Genomic DNA, 8,787 nt, shown 5'->3' on the forward strand with positions numbered 1-8,787 from the left:
TCCTGACTAAATCAAGCCTGGAAGCAGGAGCGGCATCCACTTCCAAAATGGCTTGCCTCCAGAAACTCTATGTACGAACAGTGCTCAGGCGTTCATTCATAGGGTCGCTATGAGTCGTCTACGACTTGACGGCATTAAACAACAACAAACAAACATGTTCTAAGTTAAAATAATATATTTATTGTACATATAAGTCTTCAATATCTAGATCTGGAATCATGCCTTGTTTTAGTTTCTTGCATTTGGTTTTAGAGTTTGAGTTGGTTTTGCTTGTTTGTTTGTTTCTTTTTTTCAGTTTTTAATTTTAATTTCTCAATGGGCAATCTTCAGCTCTGATTAATCCTGGTCAACAACCAACATGGTGTGAACTTATAAATAAGTGAAAACTTGCATACATTTGTGTATGAAATCAGAAGATCAAAGAGCACAGGATAAACTTTTATTTTCATTCAAATTCCACTGCTTGTCAAGGAATCCATCTTCAAAGAAGTTTGTCTGTTGTATGCTTGCTTAATTTCCTCCTTTACTAGAAGTAGATACGCAGAACATTGATAGGCACACTTAAGATGTACCAAATTAGCACACATATTAGCACTTCAGAATAATTAATTAATACCTGTGCCACAGTATTTTTCACCTACCAAAATATGAAACATTGTGAAAAATAAATGAGAAGTCTTTTTAAAAAACTATACAGAAGTTGTTCAGTGAAACACAAGTCATTTTGTCTAGTAAATGAAAAGACATTGCTAATGAATGATATACATCACAATTATGAAATTATTCTACCACTCTATATAATGTTTGTCTTTTATGCATACTTTTCTACAATATATAATTAATTACCCTCAACAATTACATAGGGTAACATATTAGGAGTTTGAAATAGATAGATATGACTTGTCCAAGTCAAGTTTTCTGAGAAAATTAACACGAATGTATACTTAAATACTACTACTGATCCTTTTTTCCTGTTCCCAACTTTTTCACTCCAGTTGCCCATTATTATTATTGCATCTTGGTGCAAGTTAGATTGAGTTCTGACTGCAAAATTTGGTAGGAATCAACTATTTACTCCTCTTTGGCTATTGTTGTTTCATATATTTGAATGGGATTGGTATAAAGCAGACTTCTTTGTAGGCATATGGATATTATCCAGTTGCTCACAATTTTGTATTTCAAGATGATTTAACAATGACCTTTTTTACTATGAACACGACTCCTTTTTTCCCACCTTTACATCTCTAGCGTAGTAGATAATATGATTGATTCAAAATGCCCCATGCCAGTCTATTTCATTTCACCAGTGCCTCCTATATCAATATTTATGCATTCCATTTCTTTCTAAACAAATTCTAATTTCCTTATATTCATACTCCTCACATTACATGTTTCAATTATTAGTGTATATTTATAATTATTCCTCCTCATTTGTATCTCCTAATATGAGGGCTCAGACTCAGAGAACTAGCTGACAGAAAAGAATTTCACAAAACAACATATGATCCTGAAGCAATGGGGATGAATGAGGAAGTTCAAGTTGCTATGAAGGAACTGGCAAAAAAATAGGCCCCAAGAACTTATGAAATACCAACAAACATATCAATAGACAGATAATGCTTTGTATGTGCTTACCAGGCATATTCCAAAAAAGAGTATGTTAGTTATCCAATAATATCAATAATGTCACACATGATCAAAATCCTGCTGAAGATTATCCAAATTAATCTGGAACATCAACAGTGAACTATCAGAAATACAAGCTGGGTTTAGAAGAGGCTGTGACACCAGAGACACTGTTACCAATGTCAGACTGATCTTGGATGAAAGCAAACAATACCAGAGGAGTGTATATATCTGTGTTTCATTAAATATGCAAAGGCATTTGATTGTATGAATCACAACAAATTGTGGCTAACCATGAGAAAAATGGGAATCCGAAAACAATTGATTGTGCTCATGTGAAACCTATACTTGGACCAATAAGCAGTGATCAGAACAGAGCAAGGAAGCACTGCATGGTTTAAAAATCAGTAACAGAATGAGTTAAGGATGAGTGCTGTCTCCATACTCTTTCAATCACCATGTAGAACTGATCATTTGGGAGGCTGAATATTATGAGTGGGAATATGATATCAGGATTGGAGGAAGACACATCAACAAACCTACATTATACAGATAACACAACTTTGCTTGTTGAAACCGAAGAGCAACTTGAAGTTTTTACTGCAGGTCAATAATATAGTGTACATAATAAAATATAGTGCAGTCTTACCTAGGGATTGAAGCTCAACATCAAGAAGACAAAGATAAAAACACAAAAAAAAGGACAAAGATTCTCACCACTGGGCTAATTAACAACACCATAATAAATAGACATGAGATTGAGGTTGTTAACAATTTCAGCTTGCTCCAATCCACAATCAACACTCTTAGCTCCAGCAATCAAGAAATTAAAACGGTGAATTTCACTGGAGAAATATGCTGTCAGGGACCTCTTCAAAGTGCTAAAAGTCAATGCTTTTAGTCTGGAGATTAAAGTGTGCCTGATTCATATCATGATTTTCACAATTACTTGCTACACCATCAGAACAGGAAAATGACTAGGGTAGACAGAAGAAGAAATGATACCTTTGAATTGTGGTGCTGGTGAAGAGCATTGAACATATGTATCATGGACCACCAAGAGAATAGTCTGTCCTGGAGATGGTGAAATCAGGCTGCTCCTCAGTGGCAAGGATTTTGAAGCTCTGTCTCACATATTTCAGGCAAATGGCCAGGAGGGACCAGTCCTTGGAGAAGGACATCATGCTTGGAAGGGTAGAGGGACAGCAAAGGAGAGGGAGACCACAGATGAGATGGATTGACACTGGGGTGTTAACTGGGATGGATTAACTTGGGTATTGGTGGTAAGTGTGTTGGAGACAGTAAGACTGGCTCAGGACAGGACAGGGTTCCGAGCTGTTGTACATAGGGTTGCTATGAGTTGCAGTTATTAAAATAATAATATATTTCAATAATTCCTTTCTTTGAGTCTTTTGATTTCTTTGCTAGCAATGGTAAAAGTTTCATTACTCTTCCACAATTCTTTTTTTTTAGAGGATTACTTAAAATAAGTAGAAAATGTAACTTTAATTCCATGTCAATTACTACAAAAAGAAAAAGGATGATTTTCAATACTCAATAACATTTTCAGTTATTTATATTTTGGAAGACTTCTTTCCACATTTCTCTGGATGGATTGGAACCACTAGTTTTTTGGTCATAGTTTAACCATTTACACCATACAATGATTCCACAGCCTGAGACATAACCGGAAATTATGTTCTTTGTTCTATTACAAATTTCTGTCTTTGTTTTATGTAATTTAGAGACTATGTTGTGATTTCCAGAAACAGATGCAGAAATTTAAGTGGTCAGAAGAATTCTGGAAAGTTGTACAATTAGACAAACTATCAGTATATTCTTAGAATTATAAGTAACTATTTACTGACACAATGTTTTGTAAACCCTCTTTTTCAACACAAAGGAAGTCAAACCTTAACTAGTCATATTCTGTACCACTGTCTCATTTCTAATCATGTTTAATTTCCCTCCTGCCTCCCATATCTAGTGAGACAACCATTCCGTATTGTCTGTTATGTATTTTCATATAAATGCTGTAATAGAGTACATAATCTGTCATGTAGCATTAGTTGATTTTATATAATATTATTGAAATTCATTTCTTGATGTGGAATCAACAACTTGTTCCTTTTTCATTGATAAAGTTTTTGAGACATTATTGGTGTCTTAGTTGAAATGCTTTCTAAATTAATTATTAGATCTTGAATCAATAATGTTTCTTTTTGTTGTTGTGTTGTTAGGTGCCACTGAGTCATGTACATTTAGAGACTTTATGAAGAACAGATCTGGACTCCATCCTATCCTGTGCCATCCTTATCATCTCTGACATACTTAAGTCTATGACAGTTGTCACTGTGTCAATTCATCTGCTTGTGCGTCTTCTTCTCCTTCACTGACCCTCCTTTCCAAGTATGATATACCTCTCAAAGAATAGCCTCTCTTAGCAATATGCATGGGTATGTGAGGTGAAGATTTATCATCTTTGCTTCTAAGGAGCACTCTAGCTGTACTTTATACATTTCTATTGTTTGTTCTTTTGGTAGTTCATGAGATATTCAACGCTCTTCTCTAAGACCATAACTCAAAGGCATCTATTCTTCCTCTCTCGTGCTTATTCTTTAGTGTTCATAGGGTTTTCAAAGACCTGTTATTTAGAAACTAGATAGCCCATTTTACTTCCTAATCTATCTTAATTAAAATTTATTTAAAATTAATTAAAAGAAACCACGTCACCAGGGATATCATTGCGGATGTCAGATGCATTCTGGCTAAAAGTAAGGAATAAAAAAAAAAACCCTTTATTTATACTTTAATGACTATGCAAAGGCATTTGTTTGTGTGGATCATAAGAAGTTGTGGCTGATATTGAGAAAAATAGGAATCCTAGAGCACTTGATTGCACTCATGTGGAACCTCAACCAGGAGCTTGTTGTGTGAGCAGGGCAGCAGGGGAGCACTGTATGGTTTGAAATATGGAAGGGACTGTGCCAAGGTTGTATTCTCTCTCCATACCTATTAAATTTGTACACTGAGCAAGTTATCTGAAAAGCTGGACCCTCTGAGAAGTATGGCATCAGAATTAGAGAGAGACTCATCAATAACCGATATTATGCAGATGACACAACTTTGGTTGCTGAAAGTAAGGAGGACTTGAAGCACTTTTAAGAGATCAAGCAATGTAGTCTTGGATTTAAAAGCCAGGGGGGAAGAAACCCAACATTGTTATCACATGATGGATGGAGTGGAGATTCAAACTGTCAACAACTTCATCTCACTTAGATCCACAATTAACACCCTTGATACCAGCAGACAGGAAATAAGGAGACACATTGCACTGGGAAAATGTACAGTTAGGGACCTCTCCAAAACATTGATGAGTAAGGATGTCAGTTTGAGAACTAAGGTATAGCTGATTCAGGCCATAGTATTTCTGATTACTTGCTATGCATCTGAGAGCTGGAAAATGAATAAGGATAGTATGAAAATATTTGATGCTTTTGAGCTGTGGTGTTGGAGAAGAGCACAGAACATCCCATGGACAACCAAAAGAATGAACAGATATGTCTTGGAAATAGTGCAGAGTGCTCTTTGGAGGCGAGAATGATGGGGCTGTGCCTCACATATTTTGAGTATGTTGCCAGGAGGTGCTATTCCTTGGAGAAGGACATGATACTAGGAAAGGTGGAGTGTCAGAGAAGGAGAGGAAGACCTTCAATCAGGTGGACTGACATGATGACTACTGCAATGGGCTCGCATATGTCAGGATGTGTGAGGATGACACAGGATAGAACAGAGTTCAGATCTTTTGTTCATACAGTCTCTATGAGTTGTATTTGACTCAACTGCACCTAACAACAACATGCTTATTCATTGTCCAACTCCATAAGAAGTGATTGAACAGGCCATGCGTGGCCTGAATCAGACACACCTTAGTCTTCAAACTGACATCATTGTTCCCCAGTACCTTAGAGAGGTCCCTGACTGTAGACTTTTCCAATTCGATATATCGCCTGATTACTGATACCAATTGTGTTGTCTGCTGATCCAAGTAAGTTTTATTCCTTCCTTTTCAGGGATTAGGCAGTGTTCCTCTGTATTGAGATACTGTATCTTGATAACCAATTCTCCAAATAATGAACATTTCAGATATTTCCTATTTTAGGCTTCAGGATTGGAGAAAGCCTGGTCAACAGTTTTTGTTATTCAGATGACACAACATTGCAAACGGAAACTGAGGGAGACATGAAACATCTGCTGGAGAAGATCAAGGACTGTTGTCTTCAATATCAAGTGAAGATCACATCAAGAAGACAAAAAGTCTCACCCTGGGCCAATTGGCAGCACCAAGATAGATGGAAAAGGGCTTAATATTGTTAACAATTTCCACTTGCTTGGGTCCACAGTCAAAACTCTTGGAATCAACAGTCAAAAAATCAAAAGGTGAATTTCCCTGGGAAGTCTGCTGTCAGGGACCTCTCCAGAGTGCTTAAGTACAAATATTTCATTCTAAAGACTAAGGTGCACCTGATCCAGATCATGGTCTTCACAATTACTTGCTATGTGTCAGAGAGCTGGACAGTGAATAAGGATGACAGAAGAAGAATTGATGCCTTTGTGCTGTGGTTCTGGAGAAGAGTATTGAACACATAATGAACTGCCAAGGGAACAAACAGGTCTGTCCTGGAGAGGGTAAAATTAAGTTGCCCTCTGATTTTGAAGCTCTGTCTCACATACTTTGAGCATGCTGCCAAGAGAGACTAGTCCTTGGAGAAGGACATCATGCTTGAAATGGTAGAGAAACAATGCAAGAGAGGAAGGTCCTGAATAAGATTGATTGACTCAGTTGACTGGGGTAATATTGAATCAAATCATTTTCACTTTCAACAAGAAAGATAATTTCATTGGCATAATGCAGGTTGTTGGTGAGTCTTCTTCTGATCCTGATGCCAAGTTCTTCTTCATAGAATCTAGCTTCATGAATGATTTACTCAGTATATAGATTAATTGTTGTTGTTATGTGCCGTCGAGTCACTTGCAACTCATAGTGACCCTATGTACAACAGCCCTAAACTCTGCTCTGGCCTGTGCCAATTGCACTGTCTCTGACACACCCATCCCAATTATCCCAACTACTGAATCAATCCACCTCATAGCGGGCCTTCCCCTTCTGCCCTGAACCTCCTCCCTACCAAGTACGATGTCCCTCTCCAAGGACCTGTTCCTCCTTGCAAAATATCCAAAGTATGTCAGACGGAACCTTAGAATCCTTGCCTCCAAGGAGCAGCCCGGTTTGACCCAGGATGAATCTGTTTGTTTTCCTAGCAGTCCATGGTACCCCCAATACTCTTCTCCAGCATTACAGCTCAAAGGCATCAATTCTCCTTCTATCCTTAGTCATTGTCCAACTCTCTGATGCATAACAAGTGATAGCAAAGACCATGGCCTGTATCAGGTGCACCTTAGTCTCCAAAGAGACACCATTGCTCTTCAGTACTTTGGAGAGGTCCCTAACAGCAGACTTTCCCATGGCAATACATCTTCTAATTTCCTGGTTGCTGGTGCTGAGATTGTTGACTGTGAAGGTAATCAAACTGAAGCTGTGAACAATCTCAATCTCTTCACCATCCATCCTGATGCTGCCAATTGGCCCAGTGGTGAGAATCTTTGTCTTCTTGACATTGAGTCTCAATCCATATTGGAGGGTGCAGTCCTTGACCTTCTGCAGCAAGTGCTTCAGGTCCTCCTCAGTTTCAGCAAGCAGGGTTGTGTCATCTGCATAATGCAGATTGTTGATAGATCTTTCACCAATCTTGACCCCACATTTCTACTCAATATGATCTATAGATTAATTAGGTATGGAAAAAAGACACAACACTGACACATAAAGATCAACATTCTAAACATTGGCTAACTGGTAAGGACTCTAATGGGCCTCTTTGAATAAAACAATCACATAATCTACTATGCTGGAAATTTAAAAAAATGGAGGAAAAATGATGCTGCATTCACTTGTAACTAAAGTACAATGAATTATAGGATATTATCCATATTTATACAAGGAAGATCTTCTAACACAACAGACACTAAAATACAAGCATCTAACTAAAGCCAAGAAGAGGAAATTAAAGATTTTTACCAACTTTTGGAGGCAAAAATTGATTAAACATACAACCAAGATGCATTAATAATTATTGGTGAATGGATGAAAAAGTTGCAAACAACGAAGGAGTAATCATAGTCAAGATGGATTTAGTGACATGATGCTGAAGAGCAAATGATGGAATTTTTTACGTTCAATGAATTAGTCATAGCTGTGGCAACAGACTTACTATTGCTGATGTCAAATGAACCCTGGCTGAAAGCAAGGATTATTGTAACAATACCAAACTGGTTTTTTGACTATGCAAAGGCATTTGAGTGTATCATAACAAACTATAACTAACATAGAAAAGAATGGGGATCTTAGAATACTAACTTATGCTAATGTGAAATGTGTGGCTAGAGCAAGAGGCTGTTGTCTGAACAGAACAAGCGACATTCAAAGGTGAGGCTCCCATTTTTATTTTCTTAATGATGGCATTGGCTGTGCTGTTTGGTTAATAATAAATTTTAGTTTTTAACCCAAAACAAATTCAGTGCCATGGAACTTTATTCCAACTCACAATGACATATTGGGGAAAGCAAAATTACCTTATAGGATTTTCAAGACTGTAAATCTTTTCAGAAACAGACTGTAACATGCTTTTGGTGGGTTCTGGTTGGTTTAATCATTGAGTTTTTGTTAACAGCCAGTTGCTTTTATCCACTTTTCCACTAATGTTTCCTTTGTAGAATAAAATTTTTATTTTAATTCTTTCTAATTTGTCATTCTTTTTACCTTTAGGGGTTTTTACCCCCATAACGCCTTGGCCTACTCTCAGAATGTGAAGATATTCTTCTTAGTCTTAACACTTTTATAATTTGATACTATTAACATTTTAGACTGTTTAACTAATTGCAGGAGATTTATATTTGTTCTAATTCCCTAGAAAGGTGATCTACCACAATATAGAAATTATCAAACAATATAATTAATATCACATGCAATGAAATTACTATTGTTGTTGTTAAGTGCCATCGAGTTGGAGTGACCCTATGAACGAAAGTCCTCAACACTTTTTT

The sequence above is a fragment of the Elephantulus edwardii genome, unplaced genomic scaffold (genome assembly GCF_000299155.1).
Source record: "Elephantulus edwardii isolate Elephantulus edwardi_28Jun2011 unplaced genomic scaffold, EleEdw1.0 scaffold00222, whole genome shotgun sequence".
NCBI lineage: Eukaryota > Metazoa > Chordata > Mammalia > Macroscelidea > Macroscelididae > Elephantulus > Elephantulus edwardii.